The 18,808-nt window shown below is 36.9% G+C and overlaps 1 protein-coding gene across 4 annotated transcripts in view; it reads left to right on the top strand.

Moving 5' to 3' along the window:
• Positions 1-280: 280 nt before the first annotated feature.
• LOC129720753 (G-protein coupled receptor dmsr-1) overlaps positions 281-18,808 on the top strand; it is a 263,787-nt gene continuing 245,259 nt past the window's right edge. For all 4 annotated transcript variants that reach the window (XM_055672446.1, XM_055672443.1, XM_055672445.1 and 1 more), the window contains exon 1: positions 281-941. The gene's annotated coding sequence lies outside the window, so the exon portion shown is untranslated. The remainder of the gene's footprint in view (positions 942-18,808) is intronic.

Here is an 18,808-nt window from a genome sequence, read left to right as displayed (position 1 = left end):
TGCTGCACAGTAACAGGAACCAAAAATATTATTTGATTTACGTATGTTTACATACATAACACTTAAGCGAAAATTATAGTAGCTTGTTGATTAACTTTATCAAACAGATCTAAATGAACTACCATGCGCCTCCATTAAAAACTCAGTAAACGTAGCCGCCCCATTGATTGTTGTCTGTTGTTAATGTTTCCGTAAGCAGTGCATTTCTGGCAACCATACATTTGAGTTTTCCCTGCTTGATTACTTTTTCCTTTGACGCCCAACAGTTGGTTTTTGGAAGTCGACCTAAGCGGATGCTCACCGTTTGACTGTTTACTTTCGCAAGTCCGGACCATCTGTTGTACGAGCGTGTTGTGGTTCACTGCCGGCTGCTGCTCGGTACTGGTGGGAGGTTTGGTTCGTGTCAAGATCGCGGTTGTGACTCCGATCAAAATAAGCTTCTCACTCGAAATTTCATACAGTATTACGGTGAACGTCGTCGGGAACGATCGAATGAGTGCGGAAAGTCAACTCTAAACATCGAATCCGATTCGAACTGTCGTCTTGCTTCTCGCGTTGAACAGGCGATTGTGTACATTGCTCGTGAAGCTTTAATGGTGTTGTTGAATTATTCAAATTAACAGCTGCGATATGAAGCATCTCAACTGTGGATGATGTATGTAGTGCGAGGGAATGTTTCGTGAGGAAGAAAATTTTTGCATAAATCTTGTGGTGGAATTGTCAGTCGATCAATAAGTGAACTTTCTTTGGCTTAAAAGAAATAAGAAAATTTTAAGTGCTGGGACTACCAGATTTGTTCATCACGTAGTTCTTATGGTGGGTAACAAATTGGAATTGAAATTCTGTGTTGTTCGCTAGTGAATCTATCTCGGAGTTCCAAATCATCAGAATTGATAGCAGAAGAAAATTCTGCATCAATTAGTGCTATTATTAAGTGATAGGTGAGTTATTGTACAATAAACTATGGAATTTTTGGCACTAAATAAGCTGTGAGATGGTAGAAATGTTTTCATTAATCGTTTTCTAAGTTTATAAGTCAATATCATTATATCGCACGTTAGCCGGGGGGGCTAATACGGTCTCGATCAGCTAGATTAGTTGAGAGAATCCGTTATCGATATTGTTTTCGGCACATTTTGTACCTTGTAGGATAAGTACAACGATACACCGTGCTCCAGTGCTGAGTCGAGAAAAGATCCTCGACAACCGTGTGGGAGAGCTAGCCGACAGACATTGCTAACCACAGAACCACGGGGACCACCTAGTTTTTATGTCACATGTGTTAATCTAACTATCCGTAATTTTGACTGGTGGGAACAAATATAATCTACATTGGAATATAATCTGTATTGGAATGCATTATATTAATTCGAAATTGAGTGAAATCCAAAAACGTAAAAATATTTTTATTTCCACAACTTCTCGATAAAATCGTTTTCACTATAACAGAGAAATAGAATTTTATAACGAAGAATTGTTTAAGTTATCTCTGTTTATTACCATTTTTTTGTGAAAACCAACCAACTTATGTGAAAAATCAATCTTAAACAAGGTTGATAAAATGTCGCTGGAAAAATCTCTCGGTAATCAAACCGAACGGGATATATTTTCCAAAAATGCAATCTGCTAAGTTCCTACAAGTGAATCTCCACCACGCTAAAGGCGCATCGGCAGTCCTTAGTAGAAGATTCAAAAAGGAGGAGCTAGACATGGTTCTTATTCAAGAGCCATGGTGCAATAAAGGTAAAATATTAGGGATTCAAATGAATTCTGGCAAACTATATTACGACGGTTCACAGAGTTCGCCAAGAGCTGCAGTCTTGTGAAAAAAACAGTAAAATGCTATCCTGTGACAGAATTTGTAAAACGAGATATTGTAGCGGTTATGGTTCAGGTGCCAACCACCAGGGGGAATACTGAGGTAATTGTTGCCTCGGCTTATTTTCCAGGTGAAATAAATGAGGCGCCTCCTCCTGAGATTGCTTCGTTTGTCAAATTTTGCAGAGACAATAATAGGGCATTCATCATTGGCTGTGATGCCAACGCTCACCATACAGTTTGGGGGAGCAAGGGCGTCAATGGTCGTGGTGAGTGCCTATTGGAGTTTCTCTCGTCGAATAATATAGATATTTGCAATAAAGGTAACAAACCAACATTTGCAAACGCTATCAGAGGTGAAGTTTTGGATCTGACGCTATGCAATTCGGAGAAAATTGCTAATTGGCATGTGTCGGATGAAACCTCACTATCTGATCACAAGCACATTTTGTTTGAATGGATTGGTGGGAAACCATCATCTGTTACTTACAGAGATCCTAAAAAAAAGCAGACTGGGATCAATATGCACAATATTTGCGAAAAGATTTACCTTCAAATTGTAGCAGAATTGAAACAGTTTCAGAACTGGAATCTATGACAATTCAGCTGAATAAAATGGTGATAAATGCATGCAACAATAGTTGTCCCGCCAAACAATCGTCATCAAATAGGGACGTGCCATGGTGGAACAAAATGCTAGAAAGTCTTCGAAAAAATAGTCGAAAACTTTTTAATAAAGCAAAACGTACATCAGATTGGGCTCAATATAGAAGAGCCATAACTGAACATAGCAATGAAATCCGGAAATCTAAAAGGAGGTCTTGGGTTCAAATGTGCGAATCTATAGAAAGAACTCCAGTTGTTTCCAGATTACAAAAGACTCTTGCCAAAGATCATACCGTTGAGCTTGGCAATCTAAAGCGTCACGATGGAATCTATACTAGTGATTCTCGTGATACCTTAAATTTAATGATGGAAAGGCATTTTTCCGGTTCTATTGAAAAGACGGATTCAGCCATCTCTGATTTAGTTGAAATTTGTTCTACGCAGACTAGCTCTTGGTCTGCTAGAACGGAAAATACTGTATCAGATGTGGCGGATGAAATTTTTACGAGAACCAGGGTGGAAAGTGCTATGAGATCCTTTGAGCCTTTCAAGTCTGCAAGTGTAGATGGAATATTTCCAGCATTGCTTCAAAAAGGTGAAGCAATACAAATTCCTTCTCTCATTGAGATTTTCATGGCCAGTTTAAGGTTAAATCATATTCCATCAAAATGGAGGTTAGTAAGAGTAATCTTCATACCTAAAACTGGGAAGCGTGATAAGACGCATCCTAAATCATTCAGACCCATTAGTCTTTCTTCGGTTTTGTTGAAGACAATGGAAAAAGTGCTGAATGACTTCATCCATACATCTTACATGCAAACAAAACCGCTTTCAAAGTTCCAGTTTGCCTATCAAACTGGAAAATCCACTATAACAGCGCTTCATACGCTGGTCATGAAAATTTAAAAGTCACTTTCAGCTAAAGAAATTGCTCTGTGCTCTTTCCTGGATATTGAAGGTGCTTTTGATAATGCGTCCTATTCTTCAATGTCTAGTGCAATGAAGAACAAAGGATTTCACACGAGCATAGTTAACTGGATTCATACCATGCTTGCAAAAAGAGAAATCACTTCTGAGTTGGGAGGTTCGTCTATTACGGTAAGGGCAACGAAAGGATGTCCGCAAGGAGGTGTTCTTTCGCCACTTATGTGGTCTTTGGTGGTGGACGATCTTCTCAAAAGCTTAGAAGCAAAAGGTTTCGAAGTTGTGGGCTTTGCAGATGACATAGTCATCTTGGTAACAGGAAAGTTCGACGACATAGTTTCGGAAAGAATGCAGGAGTCTCTGGAGTATACCCAGTCTTGGTGTATAAAGGAGGGCCTCAGCATTAATCCGACAAAAAGCTGTAATCGTACCTTTCACTAGAAAGAGGAAATTCAATCTGAAAACTCTCAAGCTTGGAGGAGTAGAAATTCCATTCAGTGAACAGGTTAAATACTTAGGAGTTATCCTTGATGCCAAGCTAAACTGGAATGCACATCTTGACTATGCAATCAACAAGGCGGTCAGTGCATTATGGTTGTGCTCCAAAACCGTTGGGAGAAAGTGGGGCTTGAGACCGAAAATGGTGATGTGGATATTCACATCTATTATACGTCCAAAACTGACCTACGCTGCGTTAGTGTGGGGGCCAAAAACCAAAGAGTCCACCGCCAAAACAAAGCTAGATAAAGTTCAACGACTTGCGTGCATTGCTATAACAGGAGCAATGAAAAGCACCCCGTCAAAAGCTCTTGATGCAATTCTTCATCTGCTGCCGTTGTACGAATACGTGCAACTAGAAGCGGAAAAGAGTGCCTTGAGGCTAAAAAGAACAAAAACTATCTTATCAGGTGATCTTGTGGGTCACCTGACTATACTGGACTTTTCAAAAGAGGGCCAGTGATGAGTATGAATGGAGACTGGATGGCACCTCAGGATAACCATGATATTCCCTACAAGGTATGCGAAACGTCGCATACAGACTGGGAAGTCGGAGTTCCTGATGTCCGTCCCAGTTCAACGATATTTTTCTCAGATGGCTCAAAAATAGGTACCAAAACTGGTGCAGGAATCTTCGGCCCTGGAATTAATATTTCAGTGGCAATGGGACACTGGCCAACAGTGTTTCAAGCAGAGATTTTTGCAATCCTTGAATGTGCGAATGTATGTCTGACTAGGAAATACAAACATGCAAATATTTGTATTTTCTCTGACAGTCAAGCAGCACTGAAAGCACTTGATGCTTATAAATGTACATCCAAGATTGTCTGGGAATGTATTCTCACATTGCGACAGCTATGTCAAACAAACTCAGTAAATTTGTATTGGGTTCCAGGACATTGTGGCATTGGTGGGAATGAAAAGGCAGACGAACTTGCAAAACAAGGATCTAACTCACAGTTTATCGGCCCAGAACCTTTCTGCGGTATATCAAACTGTGCAGTGAAAATGGAGCTTAAACGCTGGGAGGAACAAAAGGTGATAACCAATTGGTTGGATGTCAAATAGTGTTCCCAATCTAAAAGATTTATCACACCAAACGAGAATCATTCGAAAAAGCTCCTAGAGCTCAACAAAAGAGCTCTTTGTACATACGTCGGCCTAGTAACGGGGCACTGTCCGAGTAGATATCATTTAAAAAACATAGGCCGGGTTCAGGATGATATCTGTCGCTTTTGTAATATGGAAAGCGAGACATCGGAACATCTGCTGTGCAGTTGTGGTGCATTATTAAAACGCAGATCAAGGTTTCTTGGCAGTGGCTGTTTACAGCCCAAAGAAATTTGGTCTTTGAATCCTGGGAAGGTGATTGGCTTCATTAACCATATTTCACCTGACTGGGAGCGTGTCGGTGCAGGTACCTGATCACTCAACAATAGTGGTCATTGTATTTTGCAAGTGGACACGTATAGCAATTGACTGGGATATATTACAAAAGTTCACATCAATGGACAACGTAATTCTAATTCCCTAATAAAAAAAAAAGTGAAAACATTAAAAAACGTAATCGAATTAATTGCTTTCGGAAAAGTACGTTGAAATTAGTTTTTAAACGTAAATTTGCGGAGCTCAGGAAAACACTAAAACCCAATTAGAAGCCTCCGTTAAACCGAGTTGAGCACGTAGACGAAAGTGGAGTGTGAGGGAAACTACTGTTGGGCGGCTGTGTACTTGGGCGATGATACTGATGACGGGCTGGAAGACGATGTCGGTGATAATTTCGAAGGCTTCCGGGTTGCTTAAGATAATGGCTCCATTAAAAATTCAACATCAATAAAACTTTTTGTCTGTAAAATCACGACTCGCGGGAGTTCATGCTGGAGCGCAACATTTTTTTGATTTATACAACAGTTCTTTGTTTGTCGGTTCATCGCCTTTAGAGGTGCTGTTAGTGGCTTGTGATTTCGAATGAAGAAAATTCCTTTGTTGATTGAAATTGGTCTGGGAGTGGGATGTTATCTTTGTACTTAAGAGGTTTTATGTGTATTTGTTATGTCATTAACGAGGCAGTAGGTCCAAGTTCGACTCGTAGAAATTTGATCATTAAGCCGTGTTTACTTTTATTACTTTGAAGTGTTGGTGATGAAATGTACTATTTTGGTTAGTAAAGTTTATTTTAACGATAAAAGTTGTATTTACCTGCGAGAACAATCAAAAGATTTGCATTCGAAAAACAATTCTATAACAAAGTTATCACTAATAAATTATAGTGTGTTGTATTTTTAGTTTTTTTAGTTGATTTTTGTTTTATTTTTGTAAGTGTGGTTGATTTTATCAGCCGGATTTCAAATTTCTTCGAGCGGTTTGACTGCTAGATATACTTTAAGCGTAGGTTTCGTCGATTGGTGGCCAGCATGATGGATTTCCAGAGTATGCAGCCATAAAATAGAAGTTGCTAGATGAAATCAGAGGGTACAAGCCAGCTATTTTAGAAGTACCCGACAGTGTGGAACCACTAGCATTTTGATATTTGAATCGCAGAAGTTTTCTAGAACGAAACTCGATATAACATATCTCTCTTTGATGTCTTAAAATTACAGTATAGTAATTCTTTTGGGATATAAATCAAGAGTTAGAGTTACATGAATCTACCCATTTTAGGTGATGCAAAACTTTTCGGGGTGTTGCAATAGTCAAACTGGGTGTTGCAATACTCAGTGAAGCGATTCCAAACTTATGGCGGGTAGTGTATATGCAGGTGAATGTATATTACGCTCTCCAATCTCATTTAATGTTATGAAATGAGGTAAAAATATGGGCCAAAAAGTAATGTATTACGCCACAATAGATCAAATAACTGGTCACAATGGGAAATGTACCCAAAAGGAAAATAATGTATAAATGTGAATTTTTTTGTGAAGGATATTTTAATGCTAAATTTACAATGTTCTGAAAATGTGTGATAAAATCGAAATGATCCCTGTGTTAAAATCGAGCGTAAATTTGGCGAGTGAGGTGAGTGTTTACAACGAATTTCGAACTCCATACTCATGTCTGGACCAGTTAACGTCGGCACGAACCAAATTTTCTCCCAGTCGCACATCGGAAATTTGCAACACGCAACTGTTGCACTCAATTTGGTTATCTTCCTTCCAAAATGCAACCAGCAATAAAAAAATCACTTCTAGTGATTTTGAATACGTATAAACCAAGCCGATGCGTGGACATCGTCGGCAGTATATGAGTAAATAAGTAGCGGTGCTGGTGCTGTTCGCTTTGCCTTCCTTCTTATAATATATTTTTTGTTGTGAGTGTACTCCACAAAATGACTTCGACTTAGCTGGCTGTTATAGTCTAACAATGCATCTGTTTTCTTGGAGAAATCAATGCACAACAGTCCAGTAACTGAATTTGGGGGGAACTGGAAAGGAAACAAACTTGAATGAAATCCTCCTCAAAAGACTTTTCGAAAGCTATTTAAATTTCTTGGTGAGAAGTTTTAACAGATGCTTTGAATTGGCATATTTTCCCTCAAAATGGAAAAATGCGAAAGGCACTCCAATTTAAAAACCTTAAAAATATCCAGCTGAACTTAGATTAAACTTAGAGTAAACTAAATGGACGATAAATTAGAGTAACTAATATGATTCGTACTAATAAATGTGAAGGTTATACCACTGGAGCTGCTCTTCTAGACATAGAAAAGGCATTCGACAGTGTTTGGCATAAAGGTTTGATAACTGAAATGTCCAATTTGCGTTTTCCTCTTTACATCACAAAAATGATACAATGTTACTTGACTGACCGCACTCTTCAGGTTAACTATTTAAATAGCAAACCTGATAGATTGCCTATTAGAGCAGGTGTACCTCAAGGAAGTATCTTGGGCCCAACTTAAATATTTTTACTTTTGATCTTTCTGATTTACCTCCAGAATGTGAGGAACCTCTGTTTTGTGACGATACAAGCATTTCCGTAAAAGGAAAAAGCCTTCGTGTCATATGCAGTAGGCTGCAAAAAAGTCTAGATAAATAAAATAAATAAAAAATAAAGAAATAGAAGATTTCTCCTAATGTATCAAAAACACAATTATTTTTCCTCATAAACAAAGAGTTTGTTTTCTCAACCCAACTAATAATCATGTTGTTAAGATGAACGGTGCAATCTTCAATTGGTCTGATCAAGTTAAATACTTAGGGTTAATTCATGATAAAAATCTAACTTTCAAGGAGCACATTGAGAATATCCAAACAAAGTGCAATAAATATATAAAATGTTTATATGCTCTTATCAACAGAAATTCTAGATTTTGTCTCAAGAATAAACTGTTAATTTACAAACAAATATTTAGACCAGCAATGTTATATGCAGTCCCCATCTGGACAAGTTGTTGTACAACCAGAAAGAAGATGCTTCGAAGGATTCAGAACAAACTTCTGAAAATGATATTGAAGTTTCCTCGCTGGTTTAGCACGGATAAACTACACAGGCTTACTAATGTGGAAACATCAGAAAATATGTCAAACAATTTTATCAATAGGTTCCGACAAAAATCGTTGCAATCCTCAATTACAACGAGTAGCTCACTTTATAGTCGATAAGATAGAAGTAAGAATGGGTTAAGGTTTGATTTTAACCTTCATTGAACCCTTGTGTGGAAAACCACACAAATGAATTTCGTTTTGATTTTTTTCGGAAACTTCGCGATCGATTTGATGAAAATTCTTGACAATTCCTAAACTATCAATCTTACACAAAATAGGGGAGAACCGTACAAGACGCACCAGTTGGGTAAGATGGCCCATGCTATTAATTCCCACAAAGTACTTACACATGTGGCTTTTTATGACGAAATTCTTCGCTTTTCTCATAAAAACCCAGCTTCTCTACAGTTCTCATATAAAATATTGTGCCATAATGACTAAAATACTCATAAAACTGTGATATTGGCTGTGGCGCTGTCCAACATGTAATTATTCATTTATTTTATTTAAGCTTTTATGATTAACTGACTAGTAAATAATACAAAAAACTATGGTTCCCCTAACCTTTACACTTTTGGAGTTTATAATACTTTGAGCATTTCAAATTATTTCACTTACTTTCGTCAATTTTTACCTAAAAACAATCAAAATTAAAATTGGGGCAGAATGCACTATGAAGAGCTTGCAGGAGATTGCTTGTTGTGCCATTATTTTTAATTTTACTTTCGAGACTTCGCGTGCTGATTTCTGCTAGTGGCACTGCTTTGGAGCATACTGACCTTTGTTGTGGTGCGTTTTGGTCACGGGCTTGTTTGGCGGCAATGGTAATTTATACCATAAATTACATTGAAATCGAGTATTTTATAATAAACTTCGTCATAAACATGCAATAAATAGATCCTACAATCATCCTACACGTTCAATGTCGCTTTGAAATGATTTGAAGTGCTGTAAATCGCGAAAATGCTTAGCTGGCGCGTTTTGTACAATCCTCCCCTACATTTTCTCCAAGGGTAAAATATTTTTGGTTGATGAGATTTTTAAAAACTTACGTTGGTTACCCTGGTGTGTGGATTTCCACACATACAACATCCGAATTTATTTTGGACAAGAAACAACTTAATTTTGCCCCAAACATATTTTTTTCATTGAGTGCTTTCATACCTGAAGCTATGTGTACCAATTAATCCTGTTTCAAAAATCGAATAAGGTGTGTATGTGTGCGGAAGTATGTGTATGTGTGTGTTTCATTCTTACGACCTAAAAGTGTCTTGCAGTAGACATAAAACTGTGTGAATGTTGAACACTGCTCAACCAGGCTGTGCAAACACTAAATAGGTACGTTTAGCATTAGCGTATTCGTAACCCATATGTGTGAAAATTCTCACACTGGGATGAAACAAATAAACACATACTTTTACACATGTCCCACGTAGCCTTTTGATTGATTTGATTTTGATGCGAATTACAAGAATGCACCTTTATACATTTCTAAAATCAGTCAAACCGCTGAAAGAAAAAATCGGTTAGTTTATTAGTTCCTATATAAGCTGACTACATTTCGTTACGTCATTTCTGAATGAACCTTCGGATCAAAACGATATTTTCCGTCAAATAACTAGACTTTTAGCTCTTTCAAACGCGACTAAGAACAATCGAATCGGTTCAGCCGATGCTGAGAAAATCGAGATATGATGGTCGTAAGAATGAAAATATTCACACATACACATACTTCCGCACACATACATACCTCATTCGATTTTCGAAACAGGATTATTTGGTACCTATAGCTTCAGGCACTCAATGAAAAACATAAGTTTGGGGCAAAGTTAAGTTGTTTCTTGTCCAAAACAAATTCAAATGTTGTATGTGTGGAAAACCACACACCAGGGTAAACAACGTAAGTTTTTTTAGGATGCAATGAAGGTTAAATTCATTTATTTTTTATTGACAAGCAGGTTTACAATTTTCCTACGATTTTATCCAGTTAACTGCGGAAGCAATTACTATCTTAAAATGAAATAAATGTTTGAAAAGTATATGAAATAGTGTTAATATGTCACCGTTTGGTCTACAATATTGTAATTCCATTAATTTTAGCAAATTTGTGAAAGAACGTTTTTCTCTATCTTTAAAAATAACCGATTTAGATTGAAAAAAAAAACACATTTTTTACGTTGAAACGGTCTTTAGGCGACTTTTTTGGTTACCCTATTTCGAAATTGATGGGATGGAGCTTCGTAGTAAATAATAATCAAACCCGTATATTTTCTTGGGTCGTTGGGGCAACCAGCTCCAAAATAGGGTGACCATAAAAATGGCTTTATTGGATGAATTTAATCTAAGGGGTTATATACCTATTTTTTGTTTTGAGCGTGTAGCAACTTTTTTATTGCAAAAGATCAACAACAAAAAAGCCCTTTTGTTTATTTCCCTGAAACGCTGTTTATTTTGCAGAGCAATTTTTAATAAGTTTATAACGAATATTAAAAAAAAGGATGAAGAAAATCGTTTAAGTAGTTTTACCGCAATCGTAAACACAGCAAAGTCTTGTTTTGAGGAACACGATTTCGAGCTAAACGCGTATGAAGTTAAAAGTTTAGCTTATGAGGGCGTGACGAGGCGCGCTTCAAATCGTTCTAACTTTCTCCCTATTGCTCATATTTTTATGAAAGTTTGTGAAAATGCTGTCAAGAAGTTGTACCATGTGATAATGCAATAATGTTTCCCCCCTATGTAACAACAAGTAACGTTCGATATGATTCCCCCCTCCCCCAAAATTACGCAACGATAAGCAACCTGCCCCTTTTCAAAATATTCAATTCGATTAAACATAATCCGCTCGCTACCCCTATGTATCAATAAGAATCGCTCAACGCAACTTCCCTCCCTCGTTCACGTGTTACGTAATTTGTGTACGACGCCCAACACGACACGATAAGGCAATCCACGGGTGACGTTTCACTGCTTGTACGTTTGTTATTGTTGCTGTTTTTCAAGCTGCAAAACCAAAACACGACCATAACCGAAATTTTTAATGTCGGTAGTAATATCAAAAATGATTTTTTATTGTCGTATTAAGGATTGGCACTCGCGATACTAGAGCTACCGATCGGATAACATTTGTTTTTCCCGCTTCTGGATCTGGATTGCATCCAAGTTGCGATCGATCGAACATACATAAAGCTGTCATAAGTTGAAAACAGACTGAAATCAGCTGATCGCAGCTGTCTCGTGGATTGCCTTATACGTGTCATATTGTTGCGTTTGTGACAATTCAATCGGTCCGATTTTTAGCCAAGACGAAATGAGATTTATTTTTTCGTACATTCAAATTGTGGAACCGAGAAAAACTGTGAAAACTTGAAATAAAGGCGAAGCTAGTAAGAAGATAGGTCTATTATAAACATCAAGAACAGAATGAATTGAGTTTTTTCGTACATTTGTATTCTTATAAACGGAATGAAATATTTGTGGGTTTTGCGCAGATAAGAAAATGAGAAAACATGAAACAAAGGTGAAGCCTGTATCATTATAGCAGTGCGGATATCGTAAGCGGTCTGATTATGAAGCATTCATGTAAAATTGAATGAAATTAACAATTGCATTATCCGGCCCTTTTCAAAGCTAGCGTAATGAATGTTTTTTTTTGACTGCAACTGTGATAACAAGCCGCTGCCAATGAGCAGTAGTGTGATGTTCAAACTAAAATGTCGCTCAGAACACTAAAGGCCTAAACACAATGGATACGTTGCGGCTGCGTTTGCGGCAATTTGACAATTAGCCCATACATTTTCTGTCAAATTAACGTCAACGCAACGTAAACGTATCCATTGTGTTTGGGCCTTAACGATGTTGAATACGTTTTAGAAAATTCACAACACTTTATTAAAAAGGAAGAAACGTATGAAAAAGAAACGGTTATCACAGCAGAATTTCGAAATTCATAATCATGTCTGCCACCAGTTTATGTCAGCACGAACTGAATTTTCTCCCGGTCGCACATCGGAAATATGCAACACGCAATACTTGGATAGCAACACGAAATGAAACTCGCTTTTCGTACTTTCGTGTAGCGAAACTGGAACAAACTTTGAGAACCTCATGTAAAGGCGTAGCTTGTTCCTCCGAAATAAACATCAGGAACAGAAAGCCATCCCGTGATTCAATAGCCGCTGCTTTCCAATTCATTTTTTTGTCCACACAACATTTATTTTCAATTGAATTTTTAATTGGTTTGCAATTGGAAAGATATGCCAATTGTTAAACCAAAATTTTGAAGAAAACTTCACCAACCGAATAAGTCATTAGTGTTCAAGATGTGGCTCTGTGGTTAACGATGTCGGTCGGCTAGCTCTCCCACACGGTTGTGATATCGGGTTCGATTCCCGATCGAGTCGAGGATCTTTTCGAGCTGGAAATTTTCCCGACTCAGCCCTGGAGCACGGTGTATCGTTGTACTTATCCTACACATGCAAAATGTGCCGAAAAACAATATCGATAACGAATTCTCTCACCTAATCTAGTTGATCGAGACCGCTATTACTCCCAGGCTAAGCGTGCGATATTGTTTTGTTCAAGATAAAAGTTACATTGCATATATTCAAAACGGCAAATGGCAGATGCCACACTATAATACCCTGTTTTCAGTTATTAGAGTTGCGAAACTGAACCAAAATGATTGATTTTTCACTGAACATTTCATCATTTTACTGTTGAAAAGATATGCCAATTATTATTATACCTACCACAAGTTTGGGGCAACATTAATCTTTCGCTCCAGACGTTGGCGTTTAAAATCCGTTCTGGGGTAGTTACATAATATGCTTTTAAAGAGGGCACATCGATTGCAATTTCATCAAAATGCCACCCTACTAAAGTGAGACGTGTCCCATGGCAAAGATGCTTGAGATGCGGGAAGTTTGATTTTTATACAGAAATGCAAATTAAAAAAAAAAATTGAGAATAACTTAGAGCTGTATTTGAGAGTATAGAGTTTCTTCATAACTTTTTTGGTAATGGTTTTTTTAGTTCAAATATTTGTTTTTTTAGGAAAAGATTAATAAGAAAAGCTCTATGCATTCTAATAAATTCTTTTTTTTTCTGTTTGGTCTCATTACTGCGTTCAAAGATAACCGATTTATTGTGATTTTGGCCAGGTGTTTTTGGCCAGGAAAATCAACAGGTTTAATGCAGAATTTGTCTCGAAGGAAGCGTATATGGTAGGGAACCAGAGAATTGACCCATGTGACAGTTATTTGACAACAAAGATGGTCTGATTCTACTAAGAATCGAACCCCCGACCACCCGCTTGTGAATGCAGGCTCTGTATCCAGGCTACGGAACTCCACATGCTACTGTTAAAAAATGGAATATATACTGGCGACGATATTGTTTTGAAATAGGTAAATACATTTAATGATTTCTATTACAATTTTGTTGAGATTCAATTTTATAACAATTTTTTCTTGAACGTTATATTCAGCGAATCTAGGTTTCGATTTACTACCTTTTATTCTTATGAAAAATGCTCATTTGTACAAAATACCATTTTCAAAAGTTGGTTTTGATGGATGTTCAAGGGAAAATAAAACCTCGAATAACATTCACAAAAGAAGGGAAAATTCTATTCCGCTTCGAAATAATCTAGACTAACCGATTTTTGTTTCGCCTGAAAATGATTGATAATTTTCCCACCCAGAAAATTTGATTGGATTCCTGAAAGTTGTTGTCATAGGGGTTGGTGAGAAATTTGTCAAGTGTTATTTATCAACTTGTCTCTGGTACAAAATGATTGCCTTTTGTGGGTACCTAAGGTCTCTATGAACAGGAGAAAGCAAAAAAAAAAATCAATAAAATCTTAGTAGCCTACAAAACTTTTCAACCTTCACATCTGGCACTCGTGGAAACGGGGCACACAATTGGTTGCATGTGAACCGATAGTGGAGTGACACATAATAAAGAAATATATTTTTAATGGTAAGAAGCGTGCAGAACCCAGCCTTATGATATTTGATGCTTTCTCCGCAGCATGACGTTCGGGCCTGGAGCTCACGGAAGGAGGTAAACCAAAACCTAAGCGTACACGACTACATAGAGTACTCTCCGGTTATTGCCAACAGTAGCTTGTTAAATTGCGTTTTGAACTTGTTCGTTCCGGGATGTTTACTTGTTTGTTGTGTTTTAAAGAGAGGATGACAGCAACTTGTGGAGTATGTAGTTTATTTCTAGCGTTTCAACACAATTTTATTGTAACCTTCAAAGTCGCTTTCTTTTTCTGAGGTGAGTCACTCGGTTAGAAAATCATTGATTGAGTATAGTAACTTTAATTGTTGTTTAAGAGCTGTAGAACAAATCAGGTACTTTTTGCTAGTCACAGATATCGCTTGTTGACTAAGACTGCATTTATTGGCGTTTCCCTATTGTGCGATATGTGTTGAAAAAATTTAAAGCAAAGTTAGAAACAAAACGAGTATAGACAAAATAATTAAATTCTACTATTATATACTACACATTGGCTAAGGGGTGTCTGGTTTGTTCCATTGGAATGTTTCCGTACCTTTGCTTGTATCTCAACGAGACGTTAGTTGCATATGTATATATAAATGAATCGAAGCTTTATATTTTCTTCTTTGTACAGACTAGGTTTGTCAAATGCGCGAAATGATTAATTCGACTGATAGTAAGTGAAACTGTCCAAATTTTGAAAAATGTTCCGTGCAAAAAAAAGAAACGAGAAATAGCCGCAAAAAAAAGAGTAAATTCGTTGAAATCAAAAAGTAAACATTTTCAAACCTGCCAACCCTAACAAAGCTCCTGTCTTCAATTCAATAAGCCACTGCTAAACGCAGAATCGCAATGTTTCTCTAGCCAAAGTCTACCGTGCGAACGCCATGGACAATGTTTACATCTAAGTTACCTTTGATGTTATAATCTATAACCTGCCATATAATGGCTGATAGGTTATGGATTTGATTTCGACATTCATGTTTGCGGTAATGGAATTTCATGTCGAGATTCACTAAAGCGCTCAGGCTTCTCACTTCAATGGGTTTTGAAGATGTAAGACAAAATTTGAATGACAAATCCCACGATAATCGTTCGTTATCAGTCTACTTCAGGAAATGCTCGAAAATTTTATTACTGGCAAATATGAATTATATTCGGTTTGCTCTGTTGCTTCGTTGAATTATTGCTAGTACTCCTATCAAAATCCACAAGCGACAAACGCCCCCCCCCCGTCCGCCTGACTTCTAGCAGAAAGGGAAGTGCGGTTATTACGTTTCATGAAACCCTAAACGCTCCGTTAGATTTATGATACGGGTTTTTTTTTTAACCCAAAATCGTTTCAAATTGCACTTCACACTGTCCCTGTATTGTCAAACGGTCGAACAGATATAAATGGTGTATGCATGGGTGAGTAGGTAAATCCTTTTTTCAATGATCTGAGAAACTGGAGAAACCAGCTGGTATATTTGGAATCATTCAATCAATCATTCCCATGGTATTCCCTACACTGAGAAAAATAATTAAATTTTTTTAGAAAGGTTAAAAGAACAAAAGCTTTAGTTTTATTGAGAGCTGCCTAATATTATATATATACGTTTAATATATACGTTTTAACGCTATCCATAATAGAGGAGTAGAAGATTGAAGAAACCATGATCTATATTGTGGCATAAGCTATTAATAAAGATCCATTCTAAACTAAACAAACAAGGCCTTTTTCTTCCGACCAGTCCGATTAAGCTGCTTCCTTTTCATATTGGTTATACGATATCAATCAGGCGACTTAAAAAAAACTAACTTTTTATGACTTCGTTGTTGGACTTTTTTTTATGAAAGGCAGCTGCTGTTGGCGCACGGCGGGATGCACTACTGTTGTTATACGGTGCGTGGTTCAGTTAACTAACGAAGGATGGTTTCCGAATTGTTCAGCGGAAGGTGGGGGTGGATTTTTTCCCGCTTAGCATGAAATGCAAAACGGTAGGCGTGCTGATATCGTGCCGTGAATAATGAACGCGTGATTCAATACCATGCTTCTACATCGTTAGCATAAAATTACTTGGGTCTAAGTAATCATGTTTTAAGTTTGGAGTTGGTCTTAGTTAGCCTTGATTACTTCAACCGTTTTTTTGGCTTACGTTACTTTAAGTAACCCTTATCTAAGCCATTTTCCTCTTTAAATCGGCCACATATTTCTAATTTCGTCTCTCGTAAAGATTCAGTGGATATTGCAAGATTATTTATCGATAAATCATTAGCTTTCGTGATTTATTGCTTCGCAGTTGTTTGTTGGTAAACATTATTAAGTGTAAATTAATTCGATGTAAAGACACGCGCACAATTCCACGCCCTGACGTGAAAGTAAAAATGAGGTCTGATGAGTGAATGAAGAAACAGTCAATTTGCACATTTCATATCTGTACGTTTCTAGCCCATGCCATCCTGTGCATGGATCCGATGATACATAAACTACAATTAATTGTTTGCATTATCGCTTTAATGGCTTTGCGACAAAATATTAGCAGCCCATTTCTGAGTACGTCTTAGGCCAGGCCAGACGAACAGAGTTTTCGCGTCATTCTTCGTGGAACTACTTTAACTTATTGCGTGACAGTCTACGTAATGGTTGCGAATTGGTGTTACTTTATTATCGGGGCTCGAGGATAATGCGCTCGTTATTCTGCGCCGGGTCGTATATTTCATCATCATCACAAGTATCGCGTGTTTTGCTCGGGGATTAATGGCTACGAAAAGAGCTAATAAGAAATTCAAATGTGTCTCATGTTTCAACGTCTGAAGAGTTCGCACACGTTTTCGTGGCGAATTTGTTTGGGTTAATATACCCATAGCAAAATGTGTTTAATCGACTACCACATACTGAACTGAATGATTTAACATCAGGCAGAAGATTAAATTTTTTTTTATTCATTGATGTTCCAATATTTAAGACCAATGGATAAATTATGATTTAAAAAAAATGGATGAACGCAAATAAATGACGTTTAATGATTTTTACACACTTTCATTGATTAAAACTCAGCATTGGACATGTATTTTATTTTTCCCCTATGATATACAGAGTGTTTAATAAGTTCGAAGATACTTTAAAATGTGTTGAAAATGAAAATACATAATATTCTTTTCTGAGTCAATTTTTATTGAAGACCTTTATGACATATTGATTGGATGCATCAACCCTTTGTTGTTAATTGTAAAGAAAGTGAATTCCTTTGTACATCGGAGTGTTCTCTGATTTACCGAAAGTAAAATGTAGTGTTCTAGCGTCTTAGGCATTTTTAGTGTTGTACTTATGAAAATAACTTCCCCTATTATTTCGATCACACAAATATGGAGGCAGCATACTATTGAAAATGTTATAAAGGAACACTATTATCAAAAATTATACTTGTTGTTTCGCAGAAAGCCATTTCGTCCAGCTAAAAAAAATGAGGAAGTTTGTCTATTAAACCTTATTTTTGACCGCATTCTTTTATACTGTAAGCACTGCAATCTCAATATTTATATGTAAGGTATTTGCAAGGAATAAGATGGATGAGCATAAGTTTACATGTGGTAAAATGATTGGATCATACAATAAATATGGCACAGAATACCGTATTTCACAGCCATTTTTCTGATGACGAGAAATGTGAATTGAAAGTTAACTTGTTATCAATGATTACTCCAAGATATTTTAACTCATTTACGCGATCAACCGTCTCACCGTCAAATGCAATATTTACGTCTAGTCTGGAGTTTGTCGAAGAAATAATCAAACATTTTGTTCTACTAATGTTTAGTTGGAGTTCTTTAAGATATAACCAGTTCACGCAATTTGAAAGTGCTTCTACATCAATAGCCTTCATTTTTATTTGTGCTCTCCCTACGGTACTAAAAAAAACGGCCTAGAAATTGTTTCAAAATCACGCTTTAGATACAGAAACACCGCAAAAATAGTTTCCTAAGCCTCGCCTTTTTCTTCTTGTTTTGCTAACGCCAAATTCAATGATTACTCACAAGAGTGTCCTTCTCGAGTGCAACATATTCATGGGAGGAATTCTTCGACTTTATTCTTTCCAGTGATCTTGGGGGTGAGAACCACACTTTCGGCGTTTTGATTAGAACAGCTGTTTTATTTTCCCGATTTCCAGTTATTGAAAGAAAATTCAAGCTTTTCGAAACCAGCTGATACATTACGTGCTTCGAATATCCTTACCAGCCCTTTTGTTTTACTTTATCCTCTCGGTTTTGATCTTTTTAAATTGAAATACAAGTTACTGTTTGTTTCAAATTGAAAAAAAAAAGAAAAAAAAAACACCAGCGCAACTAACAAGTGTAAACAAATCGTTTCATTACACCGTTGGCTTAAAAAAGATTGACAAAAAACATGGCAGGAATCCTCTCTTCTGTTATAATTGATAAAATTATTCAAATCAAGTTTTTGGTGAAAGGCGTCAGCATAGTTTACCCAA

This window comes from Wyeomyia smithii, chromosome 2 (assembly GCF_029784165.1).
Source record: "Wyeomyia smithii strain HCP4-BCI-WySm-NY-G18 chromosome 2, ASM2978416v1, whole genome shotgun sequence".
NCBI classification, from domain to species: domain Eukaryota; kingdom Metazoa; phylum Arthropoda; class Insecta; order Diptera; family Culicidae; genus Wyeomyia; species Wyeomyia smithii.
The sequence above is the reverse complement of the archived record's forward strand: the minus strand, read 5'-3'. Positions and strand labels throughout refer to the sequence as shown.